Below are 21,903 nucleotides of genomic sequence, written 5' to 3'. Positions count from 1 at the left end.
CAGGCATGATTTTCCCCTCTGCTCTCTTCCCCTCCCCACCTTAAAGGCCTCAATTTTATATCTGATCTTTCAAACATGGCCATGTGCAGCACTCGTCAATGCAGAAAAGGACTCAGTGCAGCAGGGGTCCCAATTGGTGGAACTTTTCTGCCCTTCCACTTAGCTCCAGCACCTGGTAAAGTCCTTTTCTCTCCCTCCCACCGTCCCCAAACAGCACGGGCCTTTTCCCTCCCCCTGGCCTCCTCCACCTGTCATGGGTCTTCTCTCTTCGCCAAACCTCCTGACTAGCAGGGGCCTTCTCTCTCCCGACGGCCTATCCATGCCAGCACCGCCTTCTCTCTTTTCCCAGCCCCTCTGTCGGGGTGGGCCCCAATTCCTATACAGCACACTGTGTGCCCAGCCCACACTCCTACATTACTGGCTCACAGTATACTCAATCACAGGAAGCCATTCTGTCCTTTTTTAAAGAATCAACACGTTTCTGTAACGGGATGGGAACCTAGAATTGAGAAACATTTTAAAAACAACATACACACAGAATAATAATCAAATGGTACAAAAAGGTACAGGAGCTGCTCATACCCACAGTTTGCTGCCAAGTCTCTTCGGAGGGTGAATTGTTCTCTGAATTTCTTCCTGAATGAATCATGAGCCCCTGTACAGCCCAATGCAGCCTGTGGACCCTTTTCTAGTCACTTCCATCAGTTTTTTACCAGACTGGGGAGGTTTCGTTGGTAAGGATGCTGAGCGTGTAATCCTGGCCCCATGAGAGTCTATGACAACACTCACATTGACATGCCAGGAGCGAGTATTTTAATCAAATTTGTAATTCCCCAGAGGGCACAATTTGTCAGATGTAACAATATCACAGAAAATGTGCAGTCTATTTTAGTAGTCTCATATCTTTTCAAGGACGGGCAGGAACCCTTTGCAGATATTACAGCAAAGCCCCTAAAATCTGCTGAATAGTCAGGGCTGCATCTCTGGCTCACGGAGGTGTTAGATTGAGTAACAGCAACAGCCATTGCCAGAGCTAACCACAAACTCTCACTCAGTTCTGAAGTCATTTCATCTCGTATTAATTACTTCTACGTTATTTGTTTTATACCTAGAAGTCCATACACATCCAGTGCCCCTTGGCCTTTCTCTGTGGAAAAAGTTCCAGGGAAGATCAGTAACCTCCATATATTGACAAACAGCTGACCTAGAGGGCAATGCCTGAGGCGGAGAAGCCTCACTGCCCTGACACACCTTCTCCTTGCTCTGTTGGTTTCCTCCTCCCTGTGGATTCTCCTTCTTTCTCCGCTTTCAGCAACATGTTGTATTTGGTGCTAGCAAATGGGCACAAACGGAGGAAAGAGGATGAAGATGAAGGGGAGAGAGATTGTAAAGGGTCACTGAAGCTTTATGGGGCGTTTGAATGAATATCACAAGGAAATCTCAGGTGTCCAAGCCCCTACAGCACCCCTAGACCTTTTCTGAAATGAAGATGGCTTAAATTTAATCCCGTTCACTTCTTGCTCTCTTCTTCCAGGGAGAATGAAACAAATCCCAGAATTATCTGGGCACTTGCAAGTGCCACTGGCTTTCGTACATTTCATGGATCAACATTATATGTCTTTTCTTACACAGTTGTCATTAAAACTGATGTTTTTATGCAGGGGGGAGGAAAAAAATCCAGGTTTCGTTCATATCATGGACTGTACAATGTCTCAGTTCTGATATGGAAGAAGACCCATACGTTTCTGAAATGTACTCTGGAAAATATTATTTTTTTTATCTCCGTTTTTTAAAAGAAGTTTAACCTCCTCTTATGGGCTTTGTTGTGTGGAATTGAAAGTTTCCCTAAAATGTCAAATATTGATTAAATATTGTACAAAACAAATGAACAGATGCATTCACCTATGACCAAAGCTTTACAGGTCCAGACGAATTCTGGAATTATTCTCTGCAGTTGGACCCTCATTTCAATGTAATGGTAAAGTTTCCTTTGTCTTCAAAGAACTTTTAAACATGCAGTTCATGTTGGCTGGGATTAAATATGTATATTGGAACTACTTAGGGAAAGAAATTATTAACTGTCTTTTCTTGAAATTCTCCAGGAATCTTCATGTTGCTGTACAAATAACAACCGTTATTATTAACTGATTGCAGCATAAACATAATACATGTTCAAACTTCCATAAGAAAATTTCTGCAAGTGCACATTTCACAATCCCTAGCAGCCCATAAATAGAAACGCTCCATCTCCTCTCTAACTTGGGGTGTTTTCTCTCCAGAGACGTTGAGTTCCCAGCAACCTTCAGCCATGAAGATTCTCCACCTTCTCTTTGCTGTCTTCTTCCTGGTGCTGCAAAGCTCTCCAGGTAAGAGCATAATGATGTGAAGGGACAATATAGAGGGACATTTGTGTGTCTGTTCTAAGATTTCCTAGAAATGTGCATGGTATTGTCTCAACTTTTCTTTCTTACGAGTACTATGGTTTTCAGCAGGGACTTGACATTTGACTGGAGAACAGTTCAGGGGTCAGAAAGGGAGCATTAACATGCCTATTAAGGTCTAGTCAGATTTGGTTGAATTATGAACTACAATAATATTGCTACAATTTTACCTCCTGGAGTCCCCCAGGGCTGGTTCCTGGTGCAATGGTAGTCACGTTTTTTTCAAGGACCTGATAGTAAACATGAAATTATCACCTATAACATTTTCAGGTGACTTAGGGACATCATTGGTAAAGACACATTTGGATCCCTGGGAGAACTGGGCAGGAGCAAGCAATCACAGAGCCAAATCAAAGCCTGTTGCTCTAGGAACAAAAAGGTGTCCACACATATAGACTGAGAAATGCAATCCTAGAAAGCAGTGACAATGAAAACAGATTATAGGGTTGAAGATGGATAGTCAGCAGAAATGGTTAAAAGAGTTAATAGATCCTCTGGATGCATAAAAATAGAAACCTCCATTAGAAGAGAGATTAGTTTACTTCTGTATTTCACAGTTCTGGAAAACTGCAGCCAGTTCTTGTGTCCACACACTGGGAGTCCAGATGATCAGTTACACTATGTCTAGACTGCAGAGCTCTTCCAGGATACTGGAGAGATCCCAGAAAAGCTATGCCATATCCAAGGAACACGTCCGCTTTTCAGAAAAAAAAATTCAGAAAGGCAGATACGTTCTTTCAACATCCCTGTAAACCTCATTTTTTGAGGCATAAGGGATGTGCCAAATGTGCAAATGGGCCAAATTTTGGAAAAGTCTCTTCCAAAAGAAAAGTGGAAAAGGATACTCAAATTGCAGTTCGCAATTTCTGTATCTTTTTTTGACTTTTCCTTGCAGTTTAGACATAGCCTTGGAGAGGTTTAAGACAAAAGCCACAGGAATGACTAAATGATTAGAAAATATGACTTATAGTGATAGACTCAGAATGTTAATATCTGTTGTTTAACAAAAGCAATTAACATTTGGAACAATTTACCAAGGATTGTGGATAATTCTCCATTTCCCCCCGCCCTCCTCCCTAAAACTACCATCTGACTAAAACAACCTCTGTTATACGAGAGGTAAATTACATAATCACAGTGGTCCCTTCACACTAAACGATGACAAAAATATTTCAGTGTCAGGCAAATTGGCTGAAACCATAATAAAGAAGAGACTTCTCAGACTTATAGTTGAACATAATTTTTTGGCAGAAGAGTTAACATTTTATTGTAAAGGGAAATCATCCCTCACCAGTCTATTAGAATTGTGTGAGTGGATCGACAAATATTTTGGCAAGGTTTATGCAGTGGATATAGTGTATTTAGATTTCAGAAAGCCTTTGACAAAGTCATTAACCTAGGCTCTGAAGCACAGCAAGTAGTTACAGGACAAGAGGGAAGGTCCTCAAATGGGTCAGTAATAGGTTAAAAGATATAAAATAAGGGTTTGCAATAATGGTCAGTTTCAGACTAGTGAGATGTAAATTGTGGTGTCACCCAGGAGTCTGCACTGGGACCAGTCCTGTTCAACATATGCATAAGTGATCTGGATAAATAGTGAGTTAGCAAAATTTGCAGACAATATAAAACAACGCAAGATAGTTAAGTCCCAAACAAACATTGAAAAGAGGTGCCGGGCAACAAAATGGCAGATGAAATTGAATGGGACAATGCCAAGTAATGCACAGTGGAAAACATAATCCCACCAATACCGATACAATGATTGGCTCTAACATACTTGTTACCGCTGAAGAAACGGATCTTGGAATCATACTTTTCTGAAAACATCCACTCAATGGGCAGTGTCGGTCAAAAAAAGGGAAGAGACTGTTCGGAAACATTAAAAAAGGAACCGATCATAAGAAAAAATATCATGTTTCCTCCATAGAAGTGTATAGTACGCCCACATCTTGAATACTGCGTGTAGATCTGTCACCCCCAAAAAGTATCCTGGAATTCGGAAAAGGACAGAAAAGGGGAAAAAAGATTATTAGAGGTATGGAAGGGCTTCTACATGAGGAGAAATCAATACGACTGGGATTTCTTTGCTTGGAAAAGAAGAATCAACCAAGGGAGGATATGATAGATGTCTATAAAATCATACCTGGTGTGGAGAAGGAAATAAGGAAGTCTCATTTATTCCTTCTCATAACAAAAGAATAGGGGATCAGCAAATGAAAATAAAAGGCAATAGGCCTAAAGCAAACAAAAGAAAGGATTTTTCACACACTGCCCAATCAAACTGTGGAACTCCTTGCCAGGAGACTGAACTATCTGTGAGACTTATATTTAAATTTAAATGTAGATAATTGGTTCTATATCATTTTAATTAATGAAATTATAGACATACTGTGGGCTTTTCCTGACCAGCTATGTACTGAACAGTACAAGAAGCACATTTCTGCAGGATAAGGCTTAAACTGTGAGTTGGCTGGTGTTGCTCTGCAGGATAATTCAGGAGAGAGCTGCTGGAAGTATTCCCAGTACTAAGCTGGGGGTGACTTTATAGGGTAAAGGCTGTGCATGAGAAAGGCCAGAAGTGGGTGCTTTCACAGTGCAGCAGTGTAGATGTCCCACATTCAAGAGTTGATTGCACACAACTGTTCATCAGTCCAGATTTTTATCCTGGCAAAGGCAACAGTGCATACTTGAAGGAAGGCACAATCTGTTTTTAAATGGTCTAATATTAATCCTCTGGAGGGCCACATTTGGGTAACATTCAGCCTGTCTGGAATTTCTAAGCCTGGCTACTGGCTATTGAAATAGTAATTCCAAGAGCTGAGTCTCCACACACAAGTCTGTGTAGATTCTCAGAATCAGGCGTTCTCACTGGAAGGGGCTTGTTCAAACACTTCTTTGTCTAGATGTTTCAACCACCCAACCCAGAGCTGAGCCAGTTCACCCCAGCTTGGGCACAGAAGTACAGACATTTCCATACTATCAAAGATCTAGAGAAAGGGGGGATGGGAAAAGAAATGCACTGACTTGGCCTGCATCAGTGAACTGGACACTCAGTTATTGAAAGCCCTTCCTCGTGTTCCAATCAGAGCTTTTGATTAGCCTTCTGTATGAATAAAAATCAAAACTCTTTTCTCTGTGCAGGATTCACCCGGCATATCAATAGCAAATACGCATGCAGTCTTGCGGGCGGCTTTTGCTTCCCTGAATGTTATCCCCGTTTTATAACGATGGGAACTTGCGGTTTTGAAGGGCGCTGCTGTAGAAGGAGGAGGGTAAGTTCAGGATTCCACATGTGAGATACGGAAGTGCAGTGGTGGATATAGGGCACGGTGAGCTATGGGCCCCGCGCTTCAAGAGGCCCCACGCATACGCCATGTCAAAAGGGGTGGGGGCCGCAAATTGTGCTGCTCTGTGCCCCGCAAAACCCTCATCCGCTCTTGCGACAGTGTAAAGAGAATATTGGTGTTCCTCTTTTCTGTCGCTGCTGGTCATGACCTTGAATGCTCAGAACACAGGGCACAAATCTGGGATCTGAGAAAAAAAGATATTTTTGTGCTGCCCTAATTTTGGACTATCTGGTGATTATGTGTTACAATACCTGCACAGGTGCTTTACCGATGGCTTGACCACAGCCTGGAACAGCGCCAAATTTCCATGGTTCTTAATGCTACAGAGCTTCCCAATGAGATCTCATACCACTCTCATTTATTAGTTCTGTTATTAAATATCTATTGGTTTTTGTTTCAGGCAGTGGACAAAAGTGGGTTTGAAAAGAAAACTGTCTTCGGATGTGAGCCACGTTGTTCTACATCTTACATATATTTTACTTTTATTTTCCTACCTATCATAGAGATAGTCAACATTTATTCAAGTTTCCAATTTTAATTAAATTCAGAAATGGAATTCAATTTGAAAGATTTAAGTTAGATGAATATTTCAGTGATATTCTGCATTGTATTTCCAAACAGTATTAATATTTACAGTAAAATCTGTGTTATCCCACATGCTTGGGCATTAGGGCCTTCGAGTTGTCGAAACATTCACGTTATCTGACAGGTCCATCAACCTCGAAAAAACCAAAGGAAAACTCAAGTTTTCAATAGTGGTAGTTCTTTAGTGTGAGGCAGTTGGTCTCATGTTTCTATTTTGAGTTAAATATGCTTAGTACTTCTTAAATAAAACATGGGTAAACCAATCATGGTAAGCCATGCCAGGCCTGTGTGCCTGAACATGTGATAGTATTGTAGCTGGGGGAAATGCCTATTAACAAAGTTTTCTGATTAAGACAGTGCTGGATAGCAAAGGTTTCACAGTATCTTCCTACAGTTTTTTAAATTTATTGCTATGTACTTTATTGGACACGATTCTCACTGTAATCTTGGAGAATGTTACAGGAAGGGCCTTTGTAAGAAACTGCGACTCTGCCTCTTTTATTGGATAGTTGGGGTACAGAGACAAGACACCCATGTTCAGCAGTCAGGCCCATTTACTTCTAGAGTCAGGTGGGCAGCCAGTTCATGTGTTTTGATATAATTGACTATGTTTAGTAAGACTTTGTAGCAGCATGTTGCAGGGTGGAAAATGAACCCTCTGTTCTGGCATTAGCCGGGGGTATTTGAACTCACCGTTCAGTGTTGGGGAAATGTCTGCTGTACCTTCCACTTGAAATGCAATGGTCTGTTGTTCTTCTTTTGATGGATATAAACCTAGAGTGCAAACGTTTCTTCTTTTTGTATTTTGTAGCTCACGGAGTAAGCGATGGCAGCGGAGATAATTAATGCAGGATCTCTGGGAATCTGGCAGAGGACGCCTGGCTTCTAACGTCATTGGATGCTTTCCTTCTTGACTGCAATGAATCTCTCAAACCTTAAAATCTACAAGGGAGCCCTTGTGTCACCTCTACTAGCTTCTTCCTCTCCTTATAATAAAAGTACCTGCTTGTAGTGCAGCATCACAAACATGTGTGTGAGTGTTTTGATTGACATCTTCGGGTTGTGTAGGTATTTCTTTTCTATAAAATTACTTTTTAAAAGAAAATTGCATGTGAATAAACTAAAAAGCCACCTTCATTTGTTAAATCCACCAGAGGGTGCTCCGAGACCAGGGGATGTATGTTTTAATGGGTTTCCCTATGATCACGTGGATCCATTTTTGCATGTTCCTTTGTCTCTTTACATAGCCCATTAGTTTGTGTTGTAGTCAAAAGAGTTGTGTTCAGTCACCACATGTCTGCACATGATTGACAGCCCTTCGCATTACTCCAGGGCACGTTTTTCCCCTCTGCTCCCTTCACCTCTCATACCTCCCCATCTTAAAGACCTCAATTATATACTTGATATTCCAAACATGGCCGTGTGCAGCACTCGTCAATGCAGAAGAGGGCTCAGTGCAGGAGAGTCCCACTTGTTGGGACTTTTCTGCCCTTCCACTTAGCTCCCTCAGCTGGAAAAGTCCTTCTTTCTCTTTTCCACCGTCCCCAAACAGCATGGGCCTTTTCCCTCCCCTTGGCCTCCTCCACCTGTCATAGGTTTTCTCTCTTCGCTGAGCCTCCTGGCTGGCAGGGGCCTTCCCTCTCCCAACGGCCTGTCCATGCAAGCAGGGCTTTCTCTCTCTTCCCAGCCCCACTGGCTGGGTGGCCCCAATTCCTATACAGCACACTGTGTGCCCAGCCCACACTCCTATATTCCTGGCTCATAGTATCCTCAGTTACAGAAAGTCATTCTGTCCTTTTTTAAAGAGTCGACACGTCTCTGTAATGGGATGGGAACCTAGAATCGGGAAACATTTTAAAAACCACACACATGTCAGAATAATAATCAACATGGTACAAAAAGGTACAGGACTTGTTTAAACTCACAGTTTGCTGCCAAGTCTCTTTGGAGGGTGAATTGTTCTCTGAATTCCTTCCTGAATGAATCATGGGGCCCTGTATAGCCCAATGCAGCCTGTGAACCACTTTCTAGTCACTTCCATCAGTTTTTTACCAGGCTGAGGAGAATTCGTTGGTAGAGATGCTGAGCGTGTAATCCTGGCCCCGTAAGAGTCTATGACAACACTCTCATTGACATGTCAGGAGTGAGGATTTCAATCAAAATTGTAATTGCCCACGGGGCACAGTTTGTCGGCTGTAACAATATCACAGAAAATATGCAGTTTATTTTAATAGTCTCATTTATTTTCAAGGATGGGCAGGAAGCCTTTGCAGATATTACAGCAAAGCCCCGAAAATCTGCCAAATAGACAGTGCTGCATCTCTGGCTCACGGAGGAGTTACATTGAGTAACAGCAACAGCCATTGCCAGAGCTAACCACAAACTCTCACTCGGTTCTGAAGTCATTTCATCTCGTATTAATTACTCCTATGTTATTTGCTTTATACCTAGAAGTCCATACACATCCAGTGCCCCTTGGACTTTCTCTGTGGAGAAAGTGCCAGGGAAGATCCGTAGCATCCATCTATTGACAAAAATCTGACCTAGAGGACAATGCCTGGGGCGGAGATGGCTCACTGCCTGTCATAGTTTCTCCTTGCTCTGTTGGTGTTCTCCTCCCTGTGGATTCTCCGTCTTTCTCCACTTCCAGAAACATGTTGCATTTGGTGCTACCAAACTGGCACAAACAAAGGAAAAAGGACGAAGATTTTGGGAAGTAATACTATAAAGAGTCACTGAAGCTTTACAGGGGTTTGCATGAATATCACAAGGAAATTTAAGGTGTCCAAAGCCTCTATAGGATCCTTAGATATTATCCGAAATTTACCTGTCTTCAATTTAAACCCAGTCACTTCCTGTTCTCTTCTTCCAAGGAGAATGAAACAAATCCCAGAATTATCTTGGCACCTGCAAGTGCCACTGGCTTTGACATCTTTCATGCATTAACATTATAGGTCTTTACTTTATATATTTATCATTATGGCTAGTACTTGTTATGCAGGGGGGAGGAAAAAGTCCAGGTTTCTTTCATATCACTAACTGTACAATATCTCAGTTTAGATATACAGGGAAAAAATCACAGACCCATAAGTGCATGAAACATACTCTGGAAAATATTATTTATTTTATCTTTCTTTTAACAAAGTAGCTTAACCTGCTTTTATGGGTTTGGGTTTGTGAAATTGAAAGCTTCCCTAAAATGTTTGCTAGGTGTAAATATGTATATTGCAACAACTTAAGGAAAGGAATCATGAACTGTATTTTCAGGAATTTCTCCAGGAATGTTCATGGTGCTTTACAAATTATAATCGTTATTATTAATCGATTGCAGCGTGAACTTAATACATGTGCAATGTTTCAAAATGAAATTTAAACAGATCCACATTTCAAAATCCCCAACAGCTCATAAATAGAGATGCTTTATCTCCTCTCTATATTGGGGGCTTTTCTCTCCAGAGATCTTGAGGTCCCTGCCAACCTTCAGTCATGAAGATTCTCCACCTGCTCTTTGATGTCTTCTTCCTGGTGCTGCACAGCTCTCCAGGTAGGAGCATAACACAATGAAGGGACAATACAGAGAGAGACATTTCTGAGCCTTTTCTAAGATTTCCTAGAACTTTGTATCATATTTTTCAACTTTCTTTTCTAAACTGTGGTATGGTTTTCAGCAGGGACTTGACATTTAACTGGAGAATAGCCCAGAAGTCAGAAAGGTGGCCTTAATGTACCTAGAAAGTTCTATTCAGATCTGACCTGCAATAATATTGCTACCATTTTACTGCCTGGAGGAATGTCATATTCTCTCAAGAACCTGAGAGAAAATATGAAATCGACACCTATAAATGTATGCAAGTGATAAAAATTAAGCATCAAATCATTGGTACACAGGGATTTGAATCCCTGCATGAGCTGGCCACAATGAAACATCCAAAGAGCTAAATCTACATAAATGTTTCTAGGAACAAATTGGTTGGCCACATTTATAGACTGGGGAACGCAATCCTAGGAAACAATGATTATGAAAAAGGAATTGGCAGTAGAAGATACATAAGCATCTGAAAATGGATAAAATATCCTTTAGGAGCATAAAAATGAAAACCTCGATTAGGAGAACAGAAATTATTTTACCTCTGTATTTCACACTTCTGGAATACTATAGCCAGTTCTGGTGTCTTCACGTGACAAGTAAAATTGATCAGTTAGAGAATTTTTGGACAAGAGCCACAGGAATGACTAAATGATTAGAAAACACGACTTATAGCGAAAGACTCAGAATGCTTAATATCTTCTGTTTAGCAACATTTTAAAGGGAATTCACATTTGAAATAATTTCCCAAGAACTGAGTTCTCTGTCTTCTGTTAGGCAAGAAGTCAGATTAGATAATCACAGTGGTCCCTTCACACTAAATGATGACAAAGGTGTTTCAGTACCAGGCAAATTGGTTGAAACTATAGTAAAGAAGAGAATTATCAGACATATGGCTGAACATAATTTGCCGGGGAAGAGTTAACATAGGTTTGTAAAGGGAAATCATGACCCACACCTATCCATTAGAATTGTGGGAGTGGATCAACAAAAATTTTGGCAAGGTTGATGCAGTGGATATAGTGTATTTAATTTCAGAAAGCCTTTGACAAGGTCCTTAATGAAGGCTCTTAAGCATAGCAAGTAATTACAGGACAAGAGAGAAGGTCCTCAAATGGATTTGTAACTGGATAAAAGATATAAAATAAAGGGTAGTAATAAATGGTCAGTTTCAGACAACTGAGATGTAAATTGTGGGGCCCCCCAGGAGTCTGTACTGGGACTAATCCTGTTCAACATATTCATAAGTGATCTGGTCAAATAGGGAGGTGGCAAAATTTGCAGATGATGTGACAGGATTCAAGATAGTTAAGTCCCAGCCAGACAGTGAAGAACTTGAAAAAATTGTACAATACTGTGTTACTGGGCAACAAAAGGGCAGATACAATTGAATGGGAATAAATGCCAAGGAAAACATAATCCCAACAATACACATATAATGACGAGCTCTAAAATACTTGTTACCACTGAAGGAGCAGATCTTGGAATCATAGTTTTCTAAAAACATCCACCCAATGTGCAGTGACAGTCAAGAAAAGTAAAGAGACTTTTTGAAATCATTAAAAAAAGAACAGATCATAAGGAAAAATACCATGGTGCCTCTATAGAAATGTATAGTACACCCACATCTTGAATACTGCGTGTACATCCTGACTACCGGATGTTAATGTGGTCACCCAAAAATGCATACTAGAAGTGGGAAAGGTACAGAAAAGGGCAACAAAGATTATAGGAGGTATGGATGGGTTCCATATGAGTAGAGATCAATAAGTCTGGGACTTTTCTTCTTGCAAAAGAGAGACCAAGGGAGGAGACGATAGATGTCTACAAAATCATCCCTGGTGTGGAGAAAGAAATACTGCTGCTCCTGCCAGCCACCTCTCTGGCCACCTGCTGGCCACCTGCTCCTCTCAGACACCCCAGCAGACACCTACCAACTGCTTGCTCCTACCAGCCGTCTGCCTGCTGCCACTAGCCTTGTGATGGGTTTGGATCTGGGCCAAACCTAGTGATTCCAGCTCTTTGTGATCCCAGCTTCTCAGTAATTTCAGCTCTTGGCCCACAGCGCAGGCCGACAGAAAATAAAGAGACCCCTTATGGAGTCTGATTTTGTTCTATCATTAGAACGGGATTGCGGGGGAGGGAGGTGTGGTGGAAAATAAGAGAAACAGGTTGAACCAGTCATACAGCTCATTCCTGGAGGGCGTGTAGCCTCTGGTTCAGAGCTCTGTTCCCCTGCATCTCCACCCACCCATTCACTTCACTTGAGTCTGGAAGGGAAAGGCTTGTCCATCTGAGATTCTTTACAATGAAAGCATAAGCACTGGTGGTCATATTTTACAATTCCTACATTTAGGGTTAACATGGTTTGCGACCCCACAACAGCCAAATTGGTTATAATAGGTAAAATACCATTCTAACAATTAACCGTCCAACTGGCCTAGAGCACTGACTAAACTGTATTTACATAACCACACCCAGGATTTCTTACCCATTCCAGCTTGAACTGTATTTACATAACAACAGTTGAATACCTGGCAGAGCAAAACAAGTCTGAGTGAGCATAACCACATCCAGGATTCCTTTCCCCTTCCAACTGGCTGCATTGGAAGCCGTGATTCAGACCCTGCTTACACCTGTTAGACTAAGAATATTTGCAGAGCAAACCTCCACAGGGTGGCAGTAAAGGCATCTCCGTGACTTCAGGAAAATTCCCCTGACAAAATGTCATGTGTCACCTGCAAACCACAGAGGCGCTAGAGAGGAAAAGAACGGGAACTACATTTCTCTTGGAACGTGAGGCTTGGCATTAGTACAGGCTAAAAGATATCCCTCTGTACCATTAATTGTTTTCATGTGTAGCTTACTTGTAAGATCCTAAAACACCAGGAAGACAACAGCAAAGTTGAAGGAAAGAGTCTTCATGACTCAAGATGGATCATAGAATCATAAAAGCGGCAAGGAGTCCTGTGGCACCTTAAATACTAACTGAAGTGTTGGAGCATATGCTTTCGTGGGCAAAGACCCACTTCGTCAATTGCATGTAGTGGAAATTTCCACGGGCAAGTATAAATATGGAGGACAGAAACAGGTTAGAGATAACAAGGTGAATCCAATCAAGGAGGATGAGGCCCACTTGTAGTAGCTTATCTGGAGGTATGTAGCTGATCATAGAATCATAGAACACTAGAATTGGAAGGGACCTCGAGGGGTCTTCGAGTCCAGTCCCCTGCCCTCATGGCAGGAGCCAGTACTGTCTAGACTATTCCAGATAGACGTCTATCGAACCTGCTCTTATAACTATTGAGTTGTCTCCTGACTCAATAGCATTGGGGAGAACTGACAGCACGACAGAGAGGTGACAGTGATTTCCTGTATTCATAGCACACGGGAAATCCCTAGAAAAATTATTTTAATCCAAAAGATATTTCTGCATGTTTTTGGGAGTTGTGTGGGTCACAGGAGATAAGGGTGGTCTCTCTCAACAGCAGAAGTTGATTCAAAAAAAGACCAAGACAGATACAACAGTACCGCAAGGCTTAATTTCTAGACAGGGATGATTCAATGTGTTAATGAAATACACAAGTACATCACATGTCCTTATACAGTGCACTCCCATTTATCCGAGTGGCCTACGGGACACCTGCCAGTTTCAGGTAACTGGGAATTCAGATGAAGGGAGTGCTAGAGAATTTACTGCCAAAGCTGGAGGCAGTATGAAAAGAGGGTAGGACCAAGCAGCATTTCTCCTCTGAATGCTGCAGTGATTCCTTGTGTAACCACCACCAGGCAGATTGGAACCTGGGATCTCATTGTAAGAGCCTCTATAGCTCGAGCTATAAAGCCAACCAGTTGAAGAGCGCCCTTGTCCTTAACTCTCACTGTAAATGGTCTAAGTGCCACTACATGGGATAGCGAACCTCACTAGGGGTGTGTCTAGATTACAGGGTTTTGTTGACAAAAGTGGACTTTTTTCTACAAAACTATTGCTGCCTCTACGCTACCGCTGAGTTCTCTCAACATAACGTCGATAGAACGCGGCAGTTTAGTCGACAGCGGTAAGCTTCATTCAACAAGGAATAATGCCTTTTATCGACAGAGTTCAGTCCACAGAAGCCATTACTGCATCTACACTGTCCTTTGCGTCTACACTCTCATGTCGACAAAGCGGCATGTAGCCTAGATGCTCTTTCTCGACAGAAGCTTTGTCCACAGTATCTGGCGACAAAGTTTCTGTCCACAAAAGCCTGTAGTCTAGACGTACCCTAGGGCTGCATCTAGATTGGAAAAATTTTGTGCAAATACTTTTAACGGAAAAGTTATTCTATTAAAAGCATTTGCGCAAGAGAGCGTCTATACTAGCATGTGCCTTTGTGCAAAAGATTTGTTTTTGCTCAAAAGCATCCATGTCCAGTATAGATACTCTCTTGCACAAGAAAGTTCCAATGGCCATTTTAGCCATCAAGCTTTCTTGTGCAAGAAATTAATGTGACTGTCTACACTTGCCCTCTTGCGCAAGAATATTTGAGCAAGAGAGCTTATCCCTGAGCGGGAGCGTCAAAGTATTTGCGCAAGAACCACTGATTTTGTACATTACAAAGTCAGTATTCTTGCGCAAATACTAGTGGCCAGTGTAGACAGGAGGCAAGATTTTGTGCAAAATCATGCCAGTCTAGACACAGCGTAGTTGTGTGGGTTGCATTTGTACAGACAGAGCACAAAGGAAGGCTTAGAGGATGGTGATGGAGATAAATGAGGAAGGAAAGAAGAGAGGAAGAAATTGAGGGTGAGAGTGGGAAGTAGCTTAAGAAGACATGAGCCACCCTGGTACTACCTGAGTACTTCCAAGCAAGTGAGGGCCTCAAGGCAGGAAATCAGACTTGCACTTCACTATCCGTACTGGTGCTCGTGCAGTCCTGGGTTGTCAGTGCTAGCGATAATCTAACAGCTCCAATCGGGCAGCTGTCTTCCGTGGCTCTTACCTCCTTCTTTCCCTCACCTTTTCTCTCCTTCACCCTCCTCTCTGCATCCCTTCTCTCTTTCCCTCCTGCCTGCTCTCCTATCTCCCCCTGTCCTTTCACTCCCTGAACTCTTCTCTTTTCACTCTTCATCGTTACCCCTCTTTCTTTCTTTCTTTCTTTCTTTCTTTCTTTCTTTCTTTCTTTCTTTCTTTCTTTCTTTCTTTCTTTCTTTCTTTCTTTCTTTCTTCCCTCCCTATTGGCCATTCCAAATTATGTAAAACCCATTAAGCCACCGTGATTTCTGTAAAATATCTTGGGACATATAACGAAGATTTACTGATTTAACTCCAGTTAGCAACATATTTCTGCAAGCCAAAGACTCTCACAGCCATTTTATATGGACACGTTGTACACACGCTCAGTATGAAAGACTAAATCTATGGTGAAACAATATAGGTGTCACAGGATCCCGTATTTATTAGTAGGCACAAAAATTCAAATTCCACTGGCTTCCACCCCTTTCGTATATCAATATTATAGGTCTTTACTTCTATAGTTATCATGAAGGCTGGTGCTTCTTATGCAGGGAGGAGAAAAAAAATCCTGGTTTCATTCATATCACTAATTGTCTCCATTCAGATATTTAAGAAATAAATCGCAGATCTATACACTTCTGACACATCCGATGGAAAATGTTATTTATTTTATCTCTCTTTTCAAAAAGAAGTTTAACCTGCTTTTACGGGCTTGGAAGTGGGATATTTTAAATTTCCCCAAAATGTAAAATATTGATGAAATATTGTACTAAGCAAATAAGCAGAAGCATGGACCAATGCTTTGCAGGATAAGCTGTGTTCTGGAATTCCTCTCTGCAGTTGGACCCTCTTTTAAGAGTAGTAGGAGACATTCCATTGTCTTCAAAGGACTTTTAAACATGCAGTACATGTTTGCTGAGTGTAAATATGTACATTGCAACTACGTAGGGAAAGGAATTACTAACTGGCTTTTTTTCAAATTCTCCAGGAATCTTCATGATGCTGTACAAATAACAACCTTATTATTAACTGATTGCAGCACAAACATTATTAACATCCAATTTCAAAACAACATTTCAACAAGGCCACATTTCACAATCCCCAGCAGCTCATAAATAGAGATGCTCCGTCTCCTGTCTATCTTGAAGTCTTTTCTCTCCAACGACGTTGAGTTCCCAGCAACCTTCAGCCATGAAGATTCTCCACCTTCTCTTTGCTGTCTTCTTCCTGCTGCTGCAAAGCCCTCAAGGTAAGAGCATAATGGCATGAAGGGACCATGTAGGGAAATGTCTGTGAATCTGTTCTAAGATTTTCTAGAAATTTTGCATCATATATTTTCAACTTTTTTTTTTAAAGTGTCCTATAGTTTTCAGCAGGGATTTGACATTTGACTGGAGTATAGTGCAGGGGTGAGAAAAGTGGCATTAAAGTTCCTATTAAAGTCTATTCAGATTTGGTTGAACTATCAACTAAAATAATATCCCTACCATTTTACCTCCTGGAGTCCCGCAGGATTGGTTCCTGGTGCTACGCTAGTGAAATGCCAAGCAATGCACATTGGAAAACATAACCCCAACAATACACATGTGGTGATGGGATCTAAAATACTTGTTACCACTGATCTAAAATACTTGTTACCACTGATGGGAATCATAGTTTTCTGAAAACACCCACTCAATGCGCAGTGGCACTCTAAAGAAGTGAAGAGACTCTTTGGAATCATTAAAAAAGGAAAAGATTGTAAGAAAAAATATCATGCTGTTTCCATAGAAATGGATAGGACTCTCACATCTTGAATGCTGCATGTATATATGGTCACCTCTAAAAGTATATTGGAATTGGGAAAGGGGCAGAAAAGATTATTAGCGGTATGGAAGGGCTTCCGTATGAGGGGAGATCAATAAGACTGTTTTAAAACAGTCTAATATTAATCCTCTGAAAGGCCACATTTGGCAACATTCAGCCTGTCTGGAATTTCTAAGCCTGGCAATTGGCTATTGAAATAGTAATCCCAAGAGCTGTCTTCACAAGCCTGTCTCTGCAGTCTCAAAGACAATCAGGCGTTCTCACTGGAAGGGTTTTGTTCAAACACTTCTTTGTCTAGATGTTCCAGCCACCCATTCCAGCACTGAGCCAGTTCATTGCAGCTTCGGCGAAAAAGTACAGACATTTCCATACTATCAAAGATCTAGAGAAAGGGGGGATGGGAAGTGAAATGAACTGGCTTGGCAGGCCTCAGTGAACTGGAGACTCAATTATGGAAAGCCATCCCTCATGTTGCAATCAGAGCTTTTACTTAGTCTTTTGTATGAATAAAAAGGAAGACTTTTTTCTCTGTGCAGGATACACCCAGTACGTCAGTAACCCCGAAGCATGCAGACGTGCGAGGGGCTTTTGCCGCCCTCAATGCTTTCCTCATTTTTCATCTATTGGAACTTGCGGTTTTGTAGGGAGCTGCTGTAAAAGGAAAAAGGTAAGTTCAGGATATAACATATGAGAGACACGACAGTGTAAACAGAGTATTGGTGTTCCTCTTTTCTGTTGCTGCTGTTTCATGACCTTGGAGGCTCAGAACACAGCACACAACTCTGGGACATGGGAAAATAGGATATTTTGTGGTGCCCTAATTCTGGACTATATAGAGTTTGTGTGTTACAGTAACCGCACAGGTGCTTTACCTATTGCTTGCCCACAGCAATCTGGAGCAGCACCAAATCTCCATGGTTCTGAATGCTACAGAGCTTGTCCATGAGATCTTATACCACTCATGCAGTAAGGGCAGCACAGGGGCCATTATGTGTTGCTCATGTATTACAGTATTTCTCTCTAGCCCTGCGTGTTGCTAGCGTGGTGTCATACCAACAGGGTCTATGGCCACACTCACACCTGTGTCCAAACTGTTGTTTCATTTTAGTGTGTGGAAAACAACAGGTGAGTATATCGGGAATGTGTCTCCTTGGTATCATTAGGCAGCACCTCTAAGATCAAAATGGCTGCTCTTTCTAACATTAATGCTTCATTTCCTGAAAGGAAATGGGTACACATTTCGAATGATGATTTGCGGAGGGGAGGGAAGGGAGAAGGTGTCTGTGTCTCTGTTTTAGCATCTATGGGAGTCTGTCATATCATAATACAAAAAGTATTTAATTTACCACAGAAAAACTAGGAAAACGAGCCACATGTCAGCTTCTGACAGATGCTCATATTTTTAAATATTTTACAATCAATACATGTCATTCTCCCACTCAGAACTGTATTTTCCATAACTAGCTAAATGTGTGTGTGTGTGTGTGTGTGTGCATATGTGAATGTGTGTCTTTCTCTCTAAGATCTTTCATATCCCACTATAAAATGATCAAATTGGACACAGAAAAAATTGAAATTGTACCTTTCTTTCTCTTCCAGTCATTTTCTTGCTACCATGCAACATACTAACTCCTGCCCATCTGATTCTATGATAACTCTTTCTCACATGCTTGTCCATTTCTGGACACATCTCCTTTCCGGATTTTATTTCTCGATTTGAATTTCCTGCTGGCCTGAGACTGAGGGGAGCCACTAGGACTGGTTGTGAGTCTTCCTGGAGAGAAAAAGATCAGGGAAGAGCTGGAGGGCTGATCCTGACAAAAAGAAATGGCTGAAAACTGAGGCCTGCAAAAGCAAACTGGGAGGAGTTCAGAGAAGAGCTGAGCAGAGGAGAATTTGGGATCATGAAATGAAAACAGCTGAGGCGAAGAAATGTTTGCTCAGCCTCTGAGGAAGCATCTGTAGCCCAGAGAGACTTTAATGCTCTTTTGTCACAAATGGGGGAGGTTTTTCTTCAGCAGGGCTAAACCAGCCACTCAACAGAGGAAATGAGTCCTGACGGGGGGGGGGGGGGGGGACAAAGGGGACTATTACATGGGAGGGGACTGGACAATTTAAAAGAGCCAGATTTTCCCAGCTGCTGCTGTTGCTACTGCTACAGCTGAACTCCTAGGCATGTGAGGGGTGGTACCTACGGGGATGAAGGCAGCCAGGCGAGCATGTGGAAGCCAGAGTCAGGCCAGAAGAGTGCAGCCACAAGCACAGCAAGGAGCTTATTAGGAAACAGCAGGGGGCCTATTCACTGCTTTGCTCTTGGGTCTGGGATTGCTGTTGACAGGTCTGAGGGAAACTGAGGCATTGGCCAGGTCTCATGAGAAGGAAAGCTGCACCAGAACATCATGGATATAAACACTGACAGCCTTCCGCGAGGGGCTTCTGTAACACGCACTGACCAGCGGGGTCACACATGTCCATTAGTGGACGTGCTCAGCCGTCAGAGCAATTCAGTAAACACCAGGGCACCTTTGCATTTCCCCTCAGAGTCCAGAGCAATGACAACCCCTGGTGAGGTCAATGCCAGCTCTGGATTTCTATTCACTGGTTTACCCAGGAAGATTCCTAGAGGAATGTTATCTGTTCTCATTGTTCTCTATAGACCATTCTATCCCTGTTCTCCTTGGTACCTGCTTGATCTTCCCCTCAAACTGAGCAGGGTGCCTTGGCCAACACGCTGAAATGAATGTTGCAGCAGGGCCAGGACGCAGCGAGGAAGCTGGAAGGGGTAAGAAGCTTTCTCAGACACAGCGGGCTTGTTTGTTGTCCCTAAACTGCTACAGGGACAGAGCAACCCCACTGCAGCTGAGCCAATGTGCTTCTGGAAAGGCACTGTGTGTATCAACAGCAAGATTTCTCTCATCTGTACAGGCACTCCACCTCCCCAAGTGACGATATGTAGGTCAATGGGACAACTCACCTATCAACTTAGTGCTGTCTTCATCAGGGGTGAGGTTGGTTTAACTGTGTCACTCAGGTGGGGTATTTTTCATACTCCTGAGAGACATAGCTACACCAACTTAATTTCTTAGTGAAGACCGGGCCTACAGCATACAGGCAATTTTGGGGCAGGGAATATGATAGCAAGAGAAGTGCTACTTTCCTGTCTGCTTCACTGAGCATGTACAGAGATTAGCATCAACTAGAGAACTGTGACCAAACAGGGTGAGACTTTACGTTGACATAAGCTGGAAGAGAGAATGGTCTGTAACACTCTTCAAGGATCATTTTTTGGTTTTGTTATGAAATACCTATTGGTTTTTGTTTCAGGCAGTGGACAAAAGTGGGTTTGAAAGAAAACTGTCTATGGATGTGAGCCACGTTGTTCCACATCTTCCATATATTCTACAATTTTTTTCTAACAATCGTAGAGCTAGTCAACATTCATTAAAGTTTCCAATTTTAATTTAATCCAAAAAAGGAATTTCAACTTAAAACTTTTAAGTTTGATGAACATTTCAATGATATCAGAAATTGTGTTTCCACACAGTTTTAATATTTATCTTCCTGCAGTTTTTTTTATTAATCACTTATGTACTTTATTTATTGTGGTTGTCACTGTAAGTGTGGAGAATATTAGAGGAAGGAATTTGAAAGAAGATGAGACTCTGCCTCCTTTATTAGATAGTTGTGGTACAGGATTGAGAGACCCATGTTCAGATGTCAGGCACATTTACTTTGGGAGCCAGGTGGGCAGCCAAAGCATGTGTTTTGATATAACTGACTATGTTCATTAAAACTCTGTAGCAGCATGTTGCAGTCTGGAAAATGAATCCCCTGCTCTGGTATTAGCCAGAGGTATCTGCACTCACCATTCAGTGATAGGGAAATGTCTGTTGTACCTTCCATTTGAAACGCAATGTTCTATTCTCCTTGTTTTCATGGATATAAACCTAGAGTGGGAACGTTTCTTCTTTTTGTATTTTGTAGTTTTGATTCCGAGCATCAGCAGCAGAGATTGTTAATGCAGGATCTCTGGGAAACTGCCAGAGGACACCTGGCTTCTAAAGTCATTGGACGCTTTTCTTCTTGGATGCAAAGAATCTCGCAAACCTTAAAATCTACAAGGAAGCCCTTGTGTTACTTCTACTAGCTTCTTCCTCTCCTTATAATAAAAGAAACTGCTTGTAGTGCAGCATCACAACCATGTGTCTGTAAGTGTTTTGACTGACATTTTGGGGTTGTGTAGCTAGTTCTTTTGTAAAAAAAATACTTTTTGAAAAAAACTTGCATGTGAATAAATGAAAGGCCACCTTCATTTGTTAAATCCACAGGAGGGAGTCCCGAGACCAGAGGTATGTACATTTTAAAGGGTTTCCCTATGAACACGTGGATCCATTTTTGCCTGTTCCTTTGTCTCCTTACAGAGCCCTTTCGTTTGTGTTGTAATCAAAAGCATTGGGTCCAGTTACATAAGGCTGCACAAGATTGGCAGCCCCTGGCAGTACTCTACAGCATGTTTTGCCCCTCTGCTCCCTTCACCTCCCAAACCTCATCACCATGAAGGCCCCAATTTTATACCTGATCTTCCAAACATGGCCGTGTGCAGAAGGCTTCAATGCAGGAGTGGGCTCAGTGTGACGGGGGTCCCATTTGGGGGGACTTTTCTGCCCTTCCACTTAGCTCCCCTGCCTGGCAAAGGCCTTTTCTCTCCCTCCCGCCATCCTCAAACAGCACGTGCCTTTTCAATCCCCCTGGCCTTCTCCGGCTGGCACAGGCCTTCTCTCTTCCCCGGGTCTCTTGGCTGGCCTTCTCTCTCCCGACAGCCTCTCCACACCAGCAGCACCTTCTCTCTCTGCCCAGCCCCCCTGTCCATGTGGTCCCCAATTCATATACAGCTCACAGTGTGCTCAGCCCACCCTCCTATGTTCCAGGCTCATATTAACCTCAATCACAGGAAGCCATTCTGTCCTCTTTAAAGAGTTGACATGAGTCTCTGTAACGGGATGGGAACCTAGAATCGGGAAACATTTTAAAAACAACACACACATCAGAATAATAATCAACATGGTACAAAAAGGTACAGGATCTACTCAAACCACAGTTTGCTGCCAAGTCTCTTCGGAGGGTGAATTGTTCTCTGAATTC

General features: G+C 42.2%; 1 long non-coding RNA gene across 2 annotated transcripts; it reads left to right on the top strand.

The window, feature by feature from the left end:
* The first annotated feature begins 2,226 nt into the window (after positions 1-2,226).
* LOC102453267 (uncharacterized) lies at positions 2,227-20,959 on the top strand. Of its 2 annotated transcripts, none has more exons than XR_016349034.1 (3): positions 2,227-2,366; positions 17,298-17,428; positions 20,746-20,959. It is a non-coding gene; the product is annotated as an uncharacterized LOC102453267 (long non-coding RNA). The 2 variants fall into 2 exon arrangements; XR_332361.4 differs by lacking the exon at positions 2,227-2,366 and adding an exon at positions 16,050-16,204.
* Positions 20,960-21,903: the final 944 nt, after the last annotated feature.

Source organism: Pelodiscus sinensis, chromosome 3 (genome assembly GCF_052426305.1).
Source record: "Pelodiscus sinensis isolate ZL-2025 chromosome 3, ASM5242630v1, whole genome shotgun sequence".
Taxonomy (NCBI): Eukaryota; Metazoa; Chordata; order Testudines; family Trionychidae; genus Pelodiscus; species Pelodiscus sinensis.
This window is presented reverse-complemented; position numbering and strand designations above follow the sequence as displayed.